The sequence below is a fragment of the Varanus komodoensis genome, unplaced genomic scaffold (assembly GCF_004798865.1).
Source record: "Varanus komodoensis strain SLA01 unplaced genomic scaffold, ASM479886v1 scaffold25, whole genome shotgun sequence".
Lineage (NCBI taxonomy): Eukaryota > Metazoa > Chordata > Lepidosauria > Squamata > Varanidae > Varanus > Varanus komodoensis.
This window is the reverse complement of record NW_025335661.1, coordinates 3,158,365-3,180,832: the sequence shown is the minus strand read 5'-3', so window position 1 is coordinate 3,180,832 and position 22,468 is coordinate 3,158,365. Positions and strand designations below refer to the sequence as shown.

The 22,468-nt window shown below is 40.9% G+C and overlaps 1 protein-coding gene across 1 annotated transcript in view; it reads left to right on the top strand.

Moving 5' to 3' along the window:
* RBP1 (retinol binding protein 1) overlaps positions 1-22,468 on the top strand; it is a 49,080-nt gene that overhangs the window by 8,867 nt on the left and 17,745 nt on the right. The gene's annotated exons all lie outside the window — the stretch shown is intronic.

Sequence of the window (22,468 nt, the reverse complement as noted above, 5' to 3'; positions counted from 1 at the left end):
TCCCTAGATTACTGGATTACTGGAAGAGAAATCTTTTTCAGCTGAATATTGATTTCCAGATGGAAAGAGGAAAATAGTAAATAAAGGAGAGATGTATTGTAACATGTCCAAAGCAGAGATGAGTATCAAGGTTTAGCTTAGAAACACTGTAAACAATCTAGTCATGGAAGACTTGCGTCACATATGTTTGTGGCATTCAAATCACTTTAGTTGGACCTATATAAGAGCCCTTCACAGTGGATTGTGTCCATTGTCCGTATCTTGACCATTGAGCAGTGCTTTAAAGTGCATTAATATGTGCCTTATTAAACTTTACTTGGGAAAGTTCTTGGGGAAATGTGCAGACTGTAATGAGCATGCTTGAAGTGCCTTATTTGTACCTTTTGTGTAAATCAAAGTTAACAAAAGGTTGACCACAAGGTCCTGTGTAGGAAGGAACTAATCAGAGAGTTAGTTTACCACAAAATTACAATTAGTCTTCAGTGTGTTCTGAAAGTACTTGAAACAGCCTGAGGATCTAGCCACAGATCCTACTCTGTCTCTGATTCAGCTCTTCTAGATATTTATATGTAATAACAGCAAATGACACAGCAATCAGTTAAGCCTGGCTACTATTCACGATGCTTTATCTTTCACTGAATGCAAAGATATAGCTTGCCACTGCCTTGGCTAGACACATTGGGCAAATTTTCATAACATGAGAAGCCATTGTGAAATATGTATGTATTAAATTTCTGCACTACCTAGGAGCCAGAATGGTTCTCTGAGTGGTTTACAAAGACATAATTGCAGCATATACAATAACAATAGTATTATATCAAACAAACCTATCATAACAATATACTAATAGCAATAATACAATAAAAGCCCTACAGTTAAAGCCTTCAAAACCACACATCAGTCACCATTCAGATTAATCTTACTGTCGTGTTATCTAGACCAAGTTTTGGAGTCCCTGCATGGTGAGATTAGTTTGCTGAAACTACAGAGACCATGAATGCTTCACCACAGCTTCTCCGCCATCTGGACCTGGGACTGCCATTGTACCATTGTTGGTATGGAAAGCCCATACAATTCCCTGGCTAGAGTGGCCACAGAAGAGGCCAATTCTAGCCTTTGATTTCTACTGCCTTCAGCACCATGACAACAAACACTTCATTGTTTGCTTCATTTCCATTGGCTAAGTGATTGTCTCCTTGTTTACTTTTGGAAATAGGGAGATAGCATGAAAATACACACAGAGAAAAGAGGGGAATCACAGTGAAATTCTTTATTTCCTTTTAATAAAAACCTCTGTGTGAGGCTAGAGTGGCTAGGAAATATGCAGGTACACCCTGTAGGCGGAAGTGAGGAACCTACCTCAAGATCACAGCAGACCAATCAGGATGCTGCTGCTCTGCTCTGTAGGGAAAAATAGGGGAAGGACAGTGATTTTGCTAATGGGGACTGCCTGGAAGCATGGTGAGGCCAGGAGAATGGAGCAGCAAGTACAGAATCCAGTCTGCCTGGGTAACCACATGATCATCAGACTGGTAAATTTGGGCAAAATCAGTGCATCAGGGAAATAACACAAGGTTCCTTGCTATTTCATTGATGTGGATGAAAGAGGAGAGCGGAATGTTATCCATTGGGATTGTGAAGGGTCAGACATGACTTACCGACTAAAAAATGAATAATGAAACAAGCATCATCACTCTTGAATTATATTAACCTGGATTTTGCATCTGGTGTAAAGATGGCTGAGTTGAATATAGTCTCAAGGTAGCTACTGCTGGTTTCATTCAAGAAGTGCTATAGAATATAAGAACTGGAAGGGTGAATTCTATAGTATATTAGGAAGTGTGTATGTGGGGCGGGGGGCAGATGTGACTGCATAGTTTCAAAGATTAGATGACCTTATATCTGACATATTTCTGCCAGTTCACAATAAAACTGGCTCACACTGTCAAATAGGCAAAAGCCAGAATTAATATTATGAGATGGTTCCATCGCTGATGGAATTGTCAGGGCAATATTCTATAAGGAGCATGACGATGTTTTGATAAATTGTGCATGGAACTAGAAAGGCCAGACTTAGGTCAGATATGGCAAAGAGTGGCACTCGGAAGCTGGGTTTTCACATTCCTTTTTCCAGGATCACCTTGTGCAGCTGAAAATGATAGAGACTAACCAGGTGCAAAATAAAAGTATATGGGTGAAGCCAGTCACAGACTGGTGGCAGGAGTAGGCAGAATTTGACATTACATTGCTGGGTTCTTTGTTACAGCAGTTTTCCTGTAACAGAGTTCCATTGTTCAGCTCCCCTCTAGCTAACTAGAGACCTTAATTCTGGAAGTATCATGACTCAGCCTTAAATGTTTTTAAATTGAAATAAAATATAGTTTAAACCATGATGAGGACAGCTGGTGTGTGCATCTATCACCCACTTTATCCATTAAAGGTATGTTCGCATGCTGTTAGGGTATGAGAGAATTCACTGAGGAACATGAGTGAGCACAGTGGTACAGTACAGCCACCTCAAACTCTGGCTTAGTCTCTTGGCATTTGATCAGCAATCCTGTTACACAAACTCTAATGCCAGTCAGAAGACATGCTGTTTTCTAAAGAAAGCTGGCCAAGCAGCTTACAGAAAGTGAGAGGCAACAGCAGATCATGCGTAGGGAACAAGCACGAGCACTGAAACAGATTCTGTGCTCAGCGATCCCATTTTCCTTCAAATATGTTGCCATCTGTTTCTGTAATAGACTCCTTTGTGATGTTCAGGGCTCTGAAGATCAAAATCAGAGCTGCTTCTGATGCTGCATAAAGCAAGGAGCTTTTTAACAGTTACGTAGCTGCAGTCGTGTACATGGTGTTACTGAATCGAGTAAGAAAAAATAAATGCCCCATATGTTTTGTAGCAGAAATATAACTCAGGCTCGTTCTATCCCAAAGAACCAAGGAAAGGGGTTTTTTTCCAGGATCCCTTCAGTAACGGATGCTTGGCATGTTACAGGTCCCATGTGCGGGCTATCAAGAAATGCTCTTCTTTTCACATGGGGACTGATCATTAATATGCTTCCCATGGGGACTATTCCATGGTATGCATCTTACCAGGTGCACAAGAACCAATGGCTTGGTGAATCTCTTTGCTACCATTTGCAGCTGTCAGGAACTTGTGGTGCTGGGGGTGGGGGGTGGGGGAGACTCTCCACGTGACTGGATCTGTTAGGCTTCCCTCCTATATTTTAGTAGGGCCTATTGTGTCTGAGTGAAGCTGTGCTGTTCCATTTTATATAGATGTGCACTTAGTGTTCAGTTTCTGAAGCATCAAGATTGTTATATTGAACTCCAAGTTTAAGACTTTATTTCAGACACTCTCTTCGTGTAATCACAATCCTAAGTGATTACTAGCCATTGGGCTAAATTGTTTTTTATAATATCTATTTAGTAGCTTACTGATGATGCAGTATGGTGAACATAAGAGAAGCCTGTGAATGAAGAACCTGGAGACAACCAAGGCAAGATCTTTTTCCCACTCAACCAATGTCTGCATTAATGATGAATAGTCACGCTACCTGAAAGTTCCTTTCATTAGTCCATTAGGAATTATATCGTTTCACACTAGTTCATATCATCAGCACTGTCACACACTGTTTGTGAGGCTGTGGACTCTCATCCAGGTCTTTTCAAGAAAATACTGAAAAAGGGAAAAGGGAGCAGATATAATAAAAATATAAATAAATAGACTCACTCCACACACTCTAGAATTTCTGCTGTCTGCTGAAATTAAAAAATAAGCCCATTTTGACCTCATTCCAGTCTAAAATTTTTCATTTGAACTCTTTAACCCTTTAGCTGCTTTTTAATTGAACTTGTATGTATCTTGCACTTAATGTTCAGATGCTGCTCATTCAGGATCGAGCTATGTCAAACAAAAGTCTGTTTCCAAGAGTAATAAGCGTAGGCAGCTTGAACCAAGGTTATCTATGTGCTTCCCATTTACAGTGGAGTTCCCAGTCTCTCTGACTGCATGGGTAGACTGTGATGCTTGCTCAGGAACCAGTGGCTAAATGTATGTATGTGCACATGTGCATGCAGACACACGAACTGAATGGCAAGAGAGTGAATAATACAGGGAGCAAGGCCTTTAGTGGCAGGGGTGGACTTCCATTATTCATGCAGTGGTATCATGCTAAATTCTGAAATGTAGGTATTTATCCTATTAGTCTGCATAGCCACACTCTTGAAAATGTGAGCAGCTATGAGACTGAGAAACCATTTCTAGCAGTTTTCATGTTTACCTGGAACAAGTTAATGAATCTTATTTGCACACTTAAGAACAAGCTGCTGCAGCCTTCTACCCAAATCCCTGCATTACAGAGAACAATCTCTTGATGCTGGTGAATTCTTTTCCTCTAAAACAAAGGAGGCTGATGACTCCTGCGCTTGGGAGACTCCTCATTCATTGCAGATTTTGAGTTTTACAGGATCCATCCATGGCTCTGAACTCCATCTTCAAGATAGGTTCACCACCATGGAGCATCATGGATAGCTCTTAGAAAGTTCTAAATCAGCAAGGGATAAGGAGCTTCTCCTGTTCCCAGCTACAGTGCGGGTTGCAGCTAAGCAAGGGGGGGTGGGAGCAGGGAGGGGGTTTCTTTTTTTGGGGGCGGTGATAACATTAGTGGCTATGCTGTTAAGAAGTCCCACAGCAGTGTCCCTGCAAAACCTGGCTCCACAGCAGTGAGTACGTGGCAGTTACAGGAGTACACCTCTATTTCACGCTACATGAAAAGGACTCTGGGCACCATACCACACACAATCCTAGATGGCACACTGTGCTAGATTGCAGCTGGAGGCCATAAGCTGCCTGATTTGAGTCACAGGAGCTGACCTACTTTAACAACGAAGGCCTGTGTAGAAATATTAAGTGGTTGAAAAGCAGCTCCTTGCCTGTATCAGTAAAGCTTCTGGGGTTAATGCTCCTTAGATGCATAAACAAGAGCAAGATGGAGGGAGGGAGAGAAAGCGCTTTTCAGCTTATATGGTGGTTGTCTGTGTGTCATTCTTTCTTGAACCTCAGAAAGTCTGCATTTGTATGCCGTCAAACTGAGACAGGAATAAATGCAAGACAGGCTGCCAACCTCATGTCACTGGGCTATTCATCCCCTGCAGATCTTATTTTACATTTAAACAAGTTGCCCATGATGCTGAAATCCAGTCCCAAAATATGGAGCAACATGGATAGCTCCCCCTTTTTAAGTGCAATGAATAAGGAGCCCTACTGCCTTACAAGTCATGACCCACCTCTGATTAAATGACTTGAAAACATGGTAAGTCAGGCTATTACCTCCTTCCTGATTTAATTTGTGAAGTGGATGGATTTTAAATATATATAAATAATAATGCCATTTGTGTACAGACACTAATACATGTGCAGAGGAAATCATTAAGCATTACAAATAAATTAAATGACAATGGGCTTCAAAATTGATTCCTGCCCTTGCTCACACCAACTGAGCACTATAATCTGGTGCTTTATTCTTCTCAAGGCTGCACAGTAAGCATTTCACATTTTAAAAGTGCCTTAACTGTTTCATTAGAATGAAGAAAAATAATTTATGCAAAGGATAAAGAGTAAAGGAAAATGGCATTCAATATAATAGTTAATTTGAGACTCTTCCATGGACTGCTCAGCCTTCCATACAATTTTATATTATGCATTTGTCTTATAATTAATTATTTGCTTGACTACTCAATGATCTTTCTACCTTCCACCCTCCCCTTGGTATTGATCCTTTATCAATGAGTGTCGGCAGTTTAGTTGCTCCATTGCTTTGTTCACTGATTTCAAAGCAAGTAACATCCAGATTTAAGACTGTGACTCTATATGCAACAGCTTCCCTTTGTATTCCAAGCCTGAATATCAGTAGGCAGTTACATTGCTGGTAATGCTACCTGACAGCACATATTTATTGTGGTGACCTGGTATTCATGGGCATCCTGGTACTCATGGCTTTGAGCCATATCTGGCAAGGTGGTACCAACTGTTTTTCTGTTGATGGCTACCACCACCAGAAGTAAAACAAACCTAATCTGCTCAAACACTGCATAGCTCAGGGATGACTGGCCAAGATTCCCAAAGGGGACTTCTGCACTGGGCTTTTTACAGCTCATCATGTCTTCAGGGGAGCACAGCTTTGGTTACAGGTTTGGCTCAGTGTGTTGCATGCAACATGACTCTTAGATCAGCATTAGTGTGACCAGTGACATGCTGGGCCTTTCTGAGCCTTCCCCCTTTCACCCCAAAGCACACCATCTGGGTTTTCATGAAATCAAGGTCAAAGATTTATTAAGGATTCAGGTAGAAAAGCACAAAATGGAAAAAGAATAGTCAGTTCCATAGCACAAGCCAATAAATGTTTCAGCAGCAAATGGAAAAGAAAAACTCAGTCTAGCTATTCAAGCCCTGCATTAAATTGCCTATCTGGTCCCCCCCTTTCTCTCTCTTTGGAAGCCCTACACTCTAGCATCTGTACCAAAGAAAAGGTTGAGAAAAAGATCACAAACTTGCTTGCCAAGTGTAGCTGGTATCTTTGTGCCCTCACTCCTGCTTGCCTGGATGCTGATTTCCCCGTAGAAGTGTGTATTTAGTCTGGCCAATATCTCTGAGTTAGATGATGGTGTCAGCAGGGCTCATGTCAAGGATACGCATAGTCAGGTCACACTCCAGGACTGGACTCCAACACTGACCAGAGCTCCCTGGAGTTGTTAATCCTCTGCGTCATTTGAAACTGCTTGATCAATGGGGGTAATGAGGAGAAGCAGCAGCAGATGTCCCTGCCCACTTACCTCCTGGCTCTCTGCCTATTAAGCAAGCAAGTGGCAACAGTGATGTGACAGAAGAGGTGGGCAGTAGCAGTTCGTCACAATGGGGCTGAGATGGAGAGTTACTGTGGGAGCAGGGGACCTGGTGGGTGTCAAGCCCAAGGGTCCTCAGGAACCCGGAGTCGGTGCCGGGTGTCAGAGTATGGAAAGAAGACAGGAAGAGTTTGTTTTTCTATGCATACAACCTTATGCCCAAGGAAAGGAGATGTGCACAAGAAATGCCACCAACATAAGCATTCCGTCCACAAGAAGCGTGAAAACATGGTATTACCTCTGTGCATGCACATACGCGCACACAAACACACACAGACACACAGAGACACTACTTCATTGTCCTTATTTTTTCAAGTGGAATACAATGCACATATTCCAAATCCTGTTTAATTGTCCCTGCAAGGAGTGATAATAATGGACGGCATACACATTTTTAAAATAAATAAATAAAAATAGTCGTCTGATACAGCTTTTACATCCTTTGGCCCAGTGTAAAGCTCTTTCCTCACCAACCAATTCTGTGCTCTGTTTTTTTTTTTTTTTTTTTCATAAAAAAACAGAAATTCACAAGGTTCCCCCTTACTAAAGAACATACAATATTTTCCTGACTGCAGACATGAATTCTGTCCTCTAGAATCTTCTTCTGGACTGTGTTCAAGTTGAGAGAACAAACCAATCTTAACAATTTCGTTTATCAGCTTAAAGGTTTATTTGTAATATGACAGCCTTCTCCTGATGTAACGTCACAACTATCATATTCTATATGGTATCTGTGGACTATACTTAAAAAAAAAACCATAAATACTTGATTGGCTGAGAACAAATGGTTGGCTATACCATCTTGGTGTATCAAGACTATACCATGAAAATGCAAAGGTGGGTATTTTCAGTGGCTGCTCCAATCCCTTGGAACTCTTTTAGCCCTGGAGATCACACTGGATGTAAGTCTCTGCATGCCTACCTTAAGTACCATGCTGTCAGTTTTCAGAATCTTTGATTTTGGCTCAGGCACAGATGCTAAAGGTTCAGGGAAGTAGGGCAAAATAAGGAGCCATGGCATTAGGAAGCAGAAAACATGAATGAACTAGTTTTCTTTCTCACTAACACAGTCGGTGCAGTTTGGGTCATAGTCCAGTTCCCTTGCTGTACGTACAGAGGCAGTGCCTCTTGAACAATTTCAAAAGTAGCCATTTAGTTATTTTTGCATTTATGTTGAATAGGAAACTTAAATATGCTGGTTTTGAAAGAGAGCTGAGTGTTGCACTGGTATGGAAATCTGCAGTTCCCATTGAGGCAGACCTTAATGAGTGGAAAATAAATGTCCTTTTGAAAATCAGGTTAAGGGGCAAGTGCTGATGCAGCTTAAGGACACTACAGTTTTCTTCATGGTTTACTATGTGGTTTCATCAGCTCACAGTTTCCACAGAAAGTAATAGATGCAGCTAGAAAAATCCAGTACTGGTAAGAGAAATCTCATGTGGAAGAATTTACAGCACGGAGAGGTTGTCAGCATAGAGATATATCCTATCAAGAGGTAAAGCAAGAACTGGCTTGTTGTAACATTCACTTCAAGACAACAGGCTTGTCTTGTTGCCTTTTCATTTCATCAGATGCAGAAAGTAAACTGGTGATCCAGAAAGAGAACGAAAAAGGTTGGAGGATCATTCAAATTAGTAAGTGAAAGAGAAAAAAAAAAAAGGGGGGGGGGAATGCAGAATTCCCATTTGACAGAAAGGGCTTTAAAAATGAATATAAGTTAAACCATCCAATTTAGTGGAACGTTTAAACATTAAGTAGTCGCTGTGACACTAAATGTAAAGGCAGTGACTGATAAGTGGGGTGCTCCTTCATTTCGCAGTAAAAAAGGCATATGTGATCTTTGGAAAAACTGAATTCTAAGGACTAAGAATAGAACAAGGCTTTCTTACCTTGCCCTCCCCCTGCAGCTCTCTGCACATCATGAAGTTCAGAACTTTCTAAAAGCTTCTGGAATAGGGAGGAGAAGAAGATCAGTGCATATCAGGGGAGGAAGTTTATTTTACAGCAAGAGTAGGTAAAGGAACAAAAAATAAAAGGAAGAAAGGAAGGAAACCTACATCTACCAACATGTGTAGAATTTTACTTCCTATACCTGTCCTAGACTGAAATGATACCATGTAGCTCTTCCGTACAATGGCCTGAAAAATAAAAACTTCCATTATATTCTCTTCCACATAGAGGGTATTTACCCTCTCTTTTTTGTGATAGGTTGTCATGATTATATATGCTTGCTGAAGATTGCAAGTTCTATGAAATGCTAGTCATACAATGGATACCTCCCCCTAAACAGTCTTGTGGATGGGAACCTGCTACTGTTTTGCTTTGTATTACGAAACCATCAAGTTTTAATAAGATCAAATGCGAATGAGTTTACGAGTAGAATTAATGCTGCCTGAACTAGTTTAAATGTTAGGTGCTTTCTAATGTTGCACACTTGCATAATTGTGAAGAAGTTGTAAAGCACCGTGAACTTGGTAAGGAGCAATTTTGTAGTTATGCTTGTAAAATAAAAAGCTTGGAAATCTACCACAAACTTCATATGGTGTAAGGAATATCTTTCACTAACCGTACATTTAGAAAGAGATGTTTATTCACTAAAGTTCACTAAAGTTCACAGGTATCATGATGTGTATTTCAGGAAAGCAGGTGATACCTGAACTGCATGTAAATGAACCAAAACAAAAAGTAATTACTGCTTCATGAAGTAACTTGCCCCAGGGGAGTTCACAGAATGTTTTTGTACCAGCTTGCAAGTGCCTTCCTATAAATTTCACAAGAGATATTACTGATACATCAACCAAAAAATATCTTCTTATTCATATGTGAATAGGCAGCATGACAACTGCCCTTTGGACTGGGCTTCTTAGATGCATCATTCTTATTGGGAAAGTGTTAGTGGCCATTTCAGCAGACTGAGCTGAGGGAGGCGAGAATAGGGCAAGGCCTTTCTTGAAACGCTGCATAAAGTCTTTCTTTCCTTTTCCTTCCCTATTTAGTTTTCCCTGTGTGCCATTTCATTTTTAGATCGCAAGCCTTCAGGCAGGAACTGTGTTGCTTAATGGATGATATGTAACTGTGGTAGAATTTTTGACTGAGGAGTGGCCAAAAAAAAAAAATGGTTTCAAATAATAGATAATAGTGGAGGATCCAAGAATATTGCAGGATAAATGCTATAACAATATTGCTATATTGTATAAATGATACATTGCTATATTGTATAAATGCTATAGCCCAACAAATTTATACATGTTTGGACAGAAAGAAAATATAACTTTTTCTGTCTATACAAGCCTTGGGGATCCTTGGCATTATTTATTTATTTAGAATATTTATACCCTGCCCTATATGCAAAAACATCTCCGAGCAGCTTACAAAAATCAAAAACAGATGTTAACAATAATTGAATGTTTAAATATACACACAAAACCAGTAACCTTTCACAAAGAAAAGAAAATCAAAACAAAATCCAAATCAAGAACATCAAAATCAAAACCAAAAAGCAACTGTGAAGTTAAACCTGATTAAAATTCCTAACATTTAAAATGATGGGCAAATAAAAAGGTTATGGGGCTTATTTTTCCCTAAACATAGGTAGGATTGCACTATTACTGATCTAAGTAAGGGATTATGAATGGGTTAGGGTTAGAGATAGCTGCAGTGAATGGCTCCAAATTCTGAATGGACAAAAATCATGGTGCTTCTTAAACCAAGGGACCAGTATAAGATCTTGCTGTGGAAATTTCTGTAGAGCTTAACAACAGCTCCCTGCTTCCCACACAAAAAGACATAGATTGAGAGCAAGCCAGGTGAGGTGCCATTTAAGTGAAGTACAAGATTTTGAGTGAAATAACCAGAAATGGCTAACACATTCTAGGATGCAGTAGCGAGGAAGTACTACCATCTGTCAGCAATAGTTGCACCAGAAAAGTACTTGAATTAAGCAATGTGATGCAGCTGAATTTAATTAATTTTGCCATTGTTTGGCTGCTTTTTAGGCAGCTCAAAAGCTAAGGATAGCATCATAGCCATAAGAATTCATAATTATAAAACAGATATTTGAATTCAAAAATGCTAAAACAAACAAAAAATGCAGGTGCATTATCAGTTCCATAAAACCACAGCTCAGGAGAAGGCCAAGGAAAACGAGAGTCTTGGGGGTTCTTGTTGTAGGACTTGATGAGTCAGTCAGTGGTGAATTATGGAGACATGGAGTCATTGTAGACAGAAATACAGAAATACTCTTACTGTATTAATTGGGAGGTATTTGTAACTAACTTAACACAGTTATTAGCTTCATTATGAGATTGAGATGCTTTGATGGACGTTGCTAAAAAGGAAATCTCAGAGACAAGCATTACTCCCTGGGGAAGAAGGAAAAACAATAATGCATGTCTGATGGAAGTTTTGGATGGTACAAAATGAAACCTGCTAAAAGGACCAGCACAGTTATTTCTCAGGAAGAGTTCTCCCATCCCTCACCCCCATTGATGTATTTCAGCCAGAAGTAATACATTTTAAGCAGACACATAAATCAGGTTAGGTGCTTGGCCTGTGAGTACAGTATTGATAAAACGTGGGAATGCTCTGTAAATAAATGTTTCAAAGCCTTTTTCATGTAGATCATAAGGTCAAAATACATTGTTTTCTGATACAGCAATTATTTTGATGAATACTTCAGTAAGCAGCAAGCATCAATACTTCTAACCTTATGTCAATATGGCTTTACCTCCCTGCCTAGCCAATTTGCACTGAGGGAAATGCAAATGATCTAGACAACAGCTTTGTTTTGTGTTTACTAATTGCTGCCATTTAATAAATCCACATTGAAGGCAATATCATAATTGCTGTAATTTGCATTTATTGTGGACTTTAATTTGCCTGGGGCTGGCACTCTCAAACATCAATAAACTGATGACAATTTACTTACTAGCAGGCGGCCTGGTGGGGCAACAATATATTTAGCAGGACAGCATCCACACCTACAAGAGAACTTACAGATTTCATTGATTAAGTTCCTATTTGTGCTAAATGGGCACAAAAAAGATGAAAACAATCATTGTCATTAAAAATGAAAAGTATGGATCAGTCTTCATTTGAAGCAGGTCCACCAAAGAGATCTTTTTCTGCCTGGAGCAGAACAGCAATTACCATCCCCCAAAGCCAGTCAACTTCCTTTAGGCAAAAAATTTCAGTAGGAATAAATTAAACATTGGATCATTTGCTGCCTTTTCATGATGTCCCAAATCACTCTTATGAGGAAACTTCCTCTGGCTTTAAAGTGTGTGTGTGTGTGTGTGTGTCTGTGTGTGCATGCACACACATGCATGCACTCATGCACACACATGTGCACACCTGAACACACACTACACCTGCTTTTAAAGGAACCCTCCTCTCCACTATTTGCAAGAAGGTATGTATGGAAAGGAGAGAGAAAGGCATTTGATTTTAGGAAACAAATTTCAGACAGATTCAGGGGAAGAAGCAGGAGTGGATGAAAAGCCAGGTAATCTAGGAGGAACAGATGCATCAGGAGTTCTGATATGCTGTGCCAATTTTTCCAACTACCTAAAAAGCAACACTTTTCAAAATAACCTTTTGTATGGTGGACTCCAGTCTGCAAAATTTTATTATGTCCTAATGCATGTGTATGTTGCTAAGGTGTCACAAGACTTGGACATTTCTCTAAGCTAGTATAAAACCTTTACTGCCAAAGAGACTCTGGCCACATGAACCATGAAAAAAGCAGACACACTGCAGAAAAGAGACTGCAAGACAAAGAAGCACCAAACACAGGCAAGAAGTAGGCCAGGCGAGGCCAAGCCAAATCATGCCACGCCGCACCACCCACCCTTTCCTAGATTACTGTGCAAGGCACCCCACTTGGGCCAGCCTGGAGGAAGCAACCGATGTTGAAGGGCTCTGGCACTCTATTTGGCAGGGTGCAACTCTGGGCAGTCAGGCACCCCAGGAGTAGAGGGGTGTTCATTAGGCACTTGTGGTCCCTTTTACAGGCCTCACTTTCAGTTATCACTTCGCTTCCTTCAAATGGAAAGTATTCTTCCTACCCTGATGCACCCTCTGCATCCATCCACCCTTGCATCCTCCTTTCCATCTTCTCTTCTTTCTCAGTTTGCAACCCTATGTGGCTACCTCAGAGAAAATCCTGTTGAAATCAGTGGGACATACATATGTAACACTGTTTCTAGATTACCAAAGACCCTCTGACCTTTCCCACCACAGGCCACACACAATATACACACATGCCTGATTCCCAGGTCACACTAAGCCTCAAGTGGCTGCACGTGATGGAAAGCAGAGCATTTCATTCCAAAGTTTGCTCTTCACAAACAAGCCTCCCAGAGAACCCATGGCTTGTAGCAGGGCTGCTTAAGGTGGCTTGTTCTCAGGTTGGCTTGTTGTGATGTCTGATCCCAGCAGGGCAATTTTATCATGGGTTGGCAGGAACAGCCACGGAGCCACTCAGAACAAGTGGTATAAACCTCTGCTGCTCTTTATGATTTCACTGGTGCAGCTACCATTCTCTCTCTCTCCTTTGAACTGAGAAGGAAATCTTGAAGATAGAAATCTTGAAGAAAAGACACCAGAGAATGTCTTGAACGCATGGGATTTTTTATTTTATTTTCAGTCCTGCACAAGTGTAAAGAAATTAATGGTTTCTGCTGGGAATTTTGCATAATTTTAAATCTGTTTTTCTGCTCTCCCTTGCCATTTGTGCTATTGTTCCCTCCGTTTTACTGCTCTGCAATGACAGTGGTGTATTTTTGTGAACTGCCTCATTTGTCTGCCCTGAAATTTGCCTATCTTTACCTCCTGAGTCCCTGCATCTTTGATTTTGCCTTCTCTGCTTTGCAACCCTCATGCACATCTGATAGTGAGCTGTGGAACCAGTGGAAAGAAGTGGCGAGTGGGGGGCAGCTGAAAGTGGCTGGTGGCTGCAGGTCAAGTAGCTTTAGGGTCAGGTGCTATTCATTCAGTAGAAAGGGAAACAGCCTTTTTAATGTATTCATTAGAAAAGAAGGCACTGAAGTAGAAGATGAAACTGACAAGATGGGGCTATCAGTGTGCTTGGCTAAATAAGTGATAGACCCTGGAAAAAATTGCAAATGCATTCCTGCATTCATAAGGACTCAAAATCATTTCCTTTTTGTGATCTGCTGAGGTGGGGCAGAGGGAGAGTTTCACTTGGAAAGCACTGAAGTGAAGGATGAAATCGGCAAGGACATTGAACAGGGGCAGATATAGTTGGGCTAGCCTGGAGAACAGTGTTTGTTGGAGACCTCTAATAGAAAAAGAAGAAACGTGAATGTGTTCTTATGTTCATAAGGGCTCGAAAACTTAAATCCCTTTGACGGGCTGATGCAAGGAAAGTGAGTTACTCTTGTAAGTCAGCAGCCCCAGCAGACCAATTGCAGAAAGAGAGCTGACATAAGGGACAATGAACCAGGATTTTTGTCACAATGGTCCCTGAGATACGTGCTGCCAACTGTCAAGAGAAATGAGAGGGTCTGAGGGAGAAGCAAGCCATGGCAAGCCACCAAATGGGCGATCATCTGGCAGGAGCAATGGGCAAGCCACTCACTGTGGCTTATTCTCGGGGTGGCACAGTGTGATGTGCAAAGTAACCCAGTGTGTTTGCCATAGAAACAATATGCTTGAACAAAAAGCTGGAGGAAACTGCCCTGAAATAAGCAGGCTTGAGAGGAGTACTTTCAGTGCCTCGCCAGTGCAAAATTATCTGTGATTGCACAAGCCTGAAGCCACACCATTGTTCCCCTTCATACATAAAGGCTCTGCTTTCTCTTTTTCTTCCTCCTCTACCTCTTTCTTCAGTAGGACATTTCAGCCCAATGATTGATGGTAGCTCATACTTGCATTCGTGGCAGCAGGAATCAAATGTGAAAGAGAGAGCTTTCAGCAAAGTGAGAGTAAGGCCCAGCTGCTGTTTGTCTTTACAAAACAGGAAACCACTCTTCAGTTCCAGCATCCACCTTTCCCTGTCCAGACTTCTGCACACCATCAGCCCCATAGCCCAGCAGCCCCAAAATTCCAAAGCACAAGCAGACTAATTTATTCATAGACTGGATTCGCATGACTATGCACAATGGGTTGCTGTGTCCCGATTCCTGCAGGGTGGCTTGATTAGAGACATCAAGCCATTCTGGCCATTCCTAGGATGTACAAGGGGTTGTTACACCTATGGTGAGTTGTCATGTCCTCTAGGCCTGGACAGCTGACCCCATCATAGATACTAGGATTGGCTATTGACTGCCTTGACAAAAGCTGCAAAAACTCTGCTGTTCCTGCCAAGAATGCCTGGGAGCCCCGTGTCTGTTACCACAAACACACTCAAGCAATACTTGAAGTCAGCTGCTACTGAACCTCCCCACCACCACCACAAACATTCCCCGCTCGTGATCGTGGGCTCTTTTGGACTTTTCATCAGATTTTAAATATATTTTTTATCACTTTTCCCATTTTCCCCCATTGAAAATTGTGAAACTTGACTTTTTCAATCCTTGTTTTCACAGCTATGTCCCAGGAACAGTTTGGAAGCACTACCCATAGTTGTCAAACTCATCATCATCATCATCATCATCATCATCATTTGCTCTCCACTAATTTTTGCAAATATTTATAACCCTGCATTCTAAGGGTGGTGTCACATTTGCATTTGTTCCCAATAGTCTACCACCTCAGCAACACACAAAAGTGTGAGTCATCCTATTGATGGGAGTAGCTACTCTCAGAAGTAACTTACACTTATCAGAAGTAAAGCTCCATTTTTAAGTGGGATTTATTGTTGTTATGGACCATCAAGTCATCTCCGACTTATGGTGACCCTACAAATGAATGCCTTCCCAAATCCCCTGTTCTTGAGATCCCGACTCAGTTATAGTAAACGCAAAGCTGTGGCTTCCTTCCTGGAATTGAATCGACGCATAGTTGGTCTTCTTCCTCTTCTGCCTTCAATTTTCACCAACATGATTGTCTTCTCCAGTGAGTCTTGCCTTCTCATGAGATGCCTGAAGTAGGACAGCTTTGGGTTCAGCATTTTTGCTTCCAAAGAAAGTTCTGGCTTGGTTTGATCTAGGATGCACTTGTTCATCTTTCTTTTGGTCCAGAAAGCTTTCCTGCAGCACCATGTGTCAAATACATACTTCTAATTATGTGTAGATATTTGCATATGGAAATTTGTGCCCTTCTTTGTCCCATGGGCCTGAGGCCTGGATCTTTGCCGAGCATGCTCAAATATGCACATGGGTTTCTGTTTTGTTTTGGTGAAGGAGCTGGCATTTCTTTTAGGAAGACAGATGTCCATGGACCATTTTTGTTTTGCTTTTTCAATTGCATCTGTGTAGACCAGCACACCTATTGCTTTCCACTTTCACTCTTATCACAACAGGTAAAGGTGGCAGGAGAGCCCTGAGTCCTGAACATCTGTTTCTTCCTTTTACCAGCTACACAGCAGAAAGAAAGTGGTGTGTGTGTGTGTGTGTGTGTGTGTGTGTGTGTCAAATGAGTGTGTACCTGTTTACACAGTGAAGAGTAGTCATGGGGTGGGGTCTTGATGTCTGCTGTAGCTGATGGAAGGAGCAGGGAAGTAACCCTTGCTGAGCATCAGTTGTCCTCTATTTCTTTCCAGGCATTTGGTGCCAATACCCAGTCACATCCAGTTGCATTAAAGAAGGGATTACCACCCATCTATTCGTTTCCCTCTTGTTTTGCCCCTGCTTCTTCCCAATCCCTGGTCCAGCAAGTGTTCTTCGGACTGGACCATGGGATCCTAAGCAGACAAGAATGCAACATTTCTGTAATATTTCTTTTTTGGCTGCCACTACCATGCAAGTTTGAAATCGGTCAAGGAGAGAAGGAGGTGAGTTTGTGCTTAGGCTGGCTGGATGAACAAGGGGGAAGGGGGGCTGTTGGACAGTATAGAAATGTTATAAACTAATAAAATATATTCTTCTATTTAGAATGAACAGAAGCTAGTGGCATCTTCAGGGAATGTTAAAATTGCATTCCTATCTCTGCCAGCTTCATTTTACCAGCACAAGGAAGAACATTTGTCTGAGGACAGTTTGCTGAGTTTCTCCATAGATTGGACACAGAGAGGAAGAATTATAATGTTATCTGTTGGGTATAAAATAAAGCATTCTACAAAAAAATATAAAAATGCCGCAAAGCAAAATAAAATTGCAGGGCAACATACAGAATAAAACTAAAAATAGTAGTTAAAATATCAGAGGGAAAGAATGAGAGAAGTGAAAACAAAATTATATAAACCTATATAATGTCTACTCAGAAGTAAGTAGCAGTGACTTAAATGGTATTTATTCTGATGCTTGTGTGTGTGGGACTGCAGCCTAACCAAAGGACAAATTTCCCTTGGTAATAGTTCACATTCTGAATCTCTTGTTCCCAAGTATTTCTATTAATTAGGGTGTGTAACTATCTCACAGGATTTCATCTAATCTGAAGGATACAAGCTGGACACATGAACGTTAGTATCTGAGTAGAACTATAGAGTTTAGAAATATATCCAGACTTTGACACTGCTAGTCCCTCCCACCTGAACACACACACACACACACACACACACACACACACACTCACACACCCTCATGATTTTTAAGATGCTTGATCCAGTTTTTATTTTTTGTGCAATGAGTTGCTGTCTGGATTCAAAATACTGCTTTTTTGTGTTGCTGCATGAACCTATTCCACTCCAACCATCTGCTTTGCAAGCAAGATCTCAAGTTAACTGGCCTCCACTTCTCAGTTCTGTGTTACAAGCACTGAATTGAAAAGCCTACTTTTATGTGTTTATGTGCGATCACTTGTCCTCATGTTCCATGGCCCCTTGGCTTCACCTATCTTTAGCTGCCTGGTCAATAAGCATCAGCTGCCACTGCAAACTAGGTGCCCTGTCACTGATTACTTGTTATTGGAAAATCTGCCTATGAACTAAGACTGGTTAGCTAAATATGTTCAGTAGTTCATCCAATCTGTACCTTGCCATGCTTGTTGCTTAACTGATAACATTTCTTTTCCAAGAAGATAAAAATGGCTTTCATTATATTATTATATTAATAGATTAGAATCCAAGTAAATAGAACAGAAGGACCAGAGCATAACCCCCCCTTTAACTCAGAAAATACATGTAGTTAGCATGTAGTCCAATATATTCTTACTCAGAAGTCATCCTTATTGAGTTAACTGAGACTTACTCCCACGCATGTGTGCATACAGTTACATTCTAACAGCATCTCTCATTCAGCACCTAAAAGTTAGAAAATAAGGCCCCATGCAAGCCTGCATAGGGATGCAGTTCTTGGATACTACGCTATAAAAAGTTATCTTTCCAGCTTCCCATCTCTGAAAATGGAAGTGCAACAAGACCTCTCTTACTTAAGAGAAAGGATTCATTGAGATATGTGGGTCCTACACCATTTAAGTAGTTAAAGGCCAAGACGGCATATATGGTATATTTTCTGTACAGTTTTCCAGTATGTGCAGAATACTGAAAAGGGGGCCAAATTATTGTCTATAGCATTTTGTTTCACATCCAATTACATGAGTTTTAAATGTCTTCTTCATTCCTCAGGCTACCATACTTTAAAGCACCCACCATCCTGCAGTTCACCAATACATTCAAGTTAATGAAAATACAAACAGAGGGAATGTATTACAACACTGTTACATAAACATGCAGGCAGAAATTGCTATTACAAGACTTTTCCACCCTCTTTCACAACTCTCCGCCCAAGTACTGATCTTACTTGGACTCACTAATGTGACTTTTTATTCCACGTATATCTTAAGCATCTTCATGATAGAATTATAGACCTTGTTATACACAGGCCACAAGCAGTTGAGACAGACAGGCACACTATAAAACTGATTTATTCCTCCACAATAGTGAGATACAACTGGACTTTCTTCTTATTTCCCATAGCTAGTGCCAAAGCAATACTAGGTACAAATAATCTACTGAGATCCATTGCTGCCATGCTCATAGCTTGCAATGATTTGCCATTTAGTTGAAATTCATCAGAAATGTATTATGTATAAAGAAGTGGGAAAAGCAAGAACATGTGTTAATAAATCACACTTACAGAATACACAGGACTGTGCTTAACACAGGGTTATTGCCACATCACCTTACAGTGCCTGCATTTTGAAAATTGTTTTAAGGAAGCTGGACAGAAAATGGGCCCAGTTGTGTGGGTGGGTGAGTGGGTGGATAAAAGGGAGAGATCTGGTTTACATGATACAAAAGGGAGGCTTTTCTTTAGGGTGATTTGATGTGATGTCTGAACCCAGTGGGGCAATCGCATCATGGGTTGTCAGGAACTGCCAGAGAGACTGGCAAGAGTGGCAAAACTGCCTGCCACTCCTTGTGATCTTTCTAGTGCATCTGCCATCTTCCCTCAAACCTTGGTAGCATCCTCTTCCTTGTACCCCTAAAATTCAAGAAGAAAAGACACCAGAGAGTTAAATGTGTTTGCACACTTCCTATTTTTTTCCCAAATTTCAGTTTGCAATTCCACCTCTCTGAAATGTGCATAATTTCCCTTTCAGCTTTACTGCTCTTCCATGAAATGTGCATATTTTTAGTTATCTACCTTATTGCTCTGGCCTGAAATCTGTTTACTAATCCCTGTCACCACTCTATACAATTGTCAACTAATACCGGTGAAGGGAAGCTATAAGCACAAGGGATGAGGGGAGCCCCAAGTAGGCAAAAGCTACAAGAGAAGGATCTTTTGGGACAAGTGTGCTTACTTCAGGACTAAGTGAAGGAACATGTAAAAAGTGTTCACTGGCAACCAAAGCCAGTTTGATAAGAAGAGGATACTTGGTCTTGTGCAGGACTCCCTCCTCCTGCAAACTGTGAGCACATTACCACGTTCACGAGGGTGCTGGAAACCAATTCCATTTGGCAATCTGATGGGACTCCCAAGGGAGCTAGCAAGTCCAATGGATCAATTGCAGAAAGGGTGCTGATGTATGGAAATGAAGAGGTAGATGAGATATACGCTGGGAACTGGCAGGAAGACTAAGGTGACAGAGAGAAACCACCATAGCAAAGCACAGAGCTTGACTGTTGGTCAGGTCAGTGACCCAGCAACCAACCCATGGTGCTTATTCTCAGACTGACTTAGCATGACGTATGAACTCATCCAGAAAGAGAGAGATTTTAGAATGGTTAACTATGCCTTTGGAGTGCTACCTGCTTATCTCTGACTAGTTTGGTCTTATAATGTCCTTAAAATGGACATAGGAACTGGGCCATCTATGGGAACCAATGTTTGCTTTAAATGAAATGGGCAAAACAAAGAGCTCTAGACTTATCTACGTCCTTCATTTGCTATGCTGCTGACTCTGACTTGATTCAGTGCTCAGGAAAGACCTATTATATTTACAGTAATTATGTATAATATGGTTATTGCTAGCAATTCCTGCCCATACCTTTCTGTTGTTAGAAAAATTGCTATATAATTGCTCAAGCATTTTTGTTTTCCCTGTAGGAGAAGGTATGAGAAGGAAATATGCCATTCCCTGACACCCAGGCAAGATAATGTAAGCTATATCTGTGTGTAGAGCTGGTGGGAGACCAAAACAGACTGAACTGCTAAAAAAGAGAGAGAAGGGCGATCTCAGTCAGGAACTGAAAGCTTAAAGTATCCGGGAGTACACTGCTGCCTCTAGCTCTTGACTGATGTGGGGGAAATGAAATTGCTCCCTCACCTCTGCTTACTTTGTAAATAAACCTAAATACTAGAAAAGCACCATAAATAGCTGATTCCAAGTTGGTACCTGCTTGTTCATTATATCCAACCAGCAACAAATTACAAAGTGAAATGCAAAATAATAGGTCCAAAACTGATTGAAATTGAGCTGGACAATCCATTTCATAGAGGAACAGCTGAAGATAGGGTGCAATTGCACAATGAAGCAAGTGTGCTTTTTGTGCATGAGTGAAATGGAGAGGAGAGGAGAGGAGGAGGAGATCACCGATAAATGCACAGACCATGTGTCACAGCTGCAGCTGATGCTTCCATTTGCACAATCATGTGGGATTTGGTACATTGAATCTCAAACCCACAAGGCCTACAAGAACTATTGTGACATTAGTTGTGACATTAGTGGCAAACTATTGTGACCCCAGAGGAGGGCTTTCTCTGCGGTGGCGCCCCATCTGTGGAATGAGCTCCCAGCGAGGTCCTCATGGCGCCGTTGTTATTTCTTTTTCGGCTCCAGGCTAAGATCTTTTTATTTAAAAAATATTTTACTAATGTTAAATAATATTTATAGGTTTTAATTGTGCAGCCAGGGTGTTTCTGGGTTTTAATTGTATTTGCATTATGTTTATTATGTGAGCCATCCTGAGGCTATGAGCGATGGGACGGCATACAAAAATTGCCGTCCCATTGCCATCTCAAAAAAAAAAAAAAATACAAAAATGTATTTATACAATAAATAAATAAATAAATTGCAGCAAATAATCCTATCTGTAAGCCACCCCGAGGTTTCGGCGAATGGGGCGGCATAAAAATGTTTTAATAAATAAATAATAATAAATAAATAAATCTGGAGTATAGAGACTATTTCACTCCCTTAGTCAGGGGAGGCTGATGGCACCTATAAGACTGGGGGATCTAATTCACTGCAGCTTTCATTCTGATCATCATAGGAGTCATCCATGGTGCTGAAATTGTCTTGGTGATACTAAAGTAAAGCTCAGAGTAAAAGCTGCAATGCATAAGGAGCCCCCACTGATCTAGGAGTCACCAGTCTGTCCTGTCCATAGTGTGTTTTGTTAGCAAGTCACTTTGTTTTCTACGTGGCAAACCCCAAGGGAAGGAAGGTCTAGAAGTTCCAACTTTAGGCATTAGGAGAGCTGTGCAATTTTCCAGACAGGTGTTATCATCAGGGTGAACACATGTTATTTTCTAGGGAATTCTCTGAGCCTACTGTGTGCAGCCATTCTTTCCTGCTCTTTTCTTTCAAGCAATGTTTTGTTCCCTTCTGTTGTCAGTGCTGAGTGCCATGGGAGATGCCTATAATACTTTAAAGAAGCATGTTTATTTTAAGAGAAGGAAGAGCAGTGAGGAAGATTTAGTATGTTTCATGCCCAATTGGAAATGGAGCCAGAAGTATTAATACTAGAAGCTACAAAGCTAAATTACATTTTAAAGAAAACATGCATCTTCCAGCTAGGAGTCACCAAGCAAAAAATTCTAGTTAGCAAAGAATAATTAAGTTTCATGGGCATGGGGTGGCTGGAATGCTTTTTCTCCCAGTGTAAATTGCTGTAGGATTCTTTCTGATCACTGATTCTGAATGCGTGGATTACAAAACAAAACAAAGCAGAAAGGGGAAGGAGGAAGGAAGGAAGGACTGATGGATGGACGGACAGACGGACGGAAATTTACTCAAGTACATAAATTCAGAAACCATCAAATTCAAGATTACATATTCTTTAGAAGTGAATATAGCTGTGTTTTTCTTGAGTTGTTCTGCATGTATCTTCCTTTGC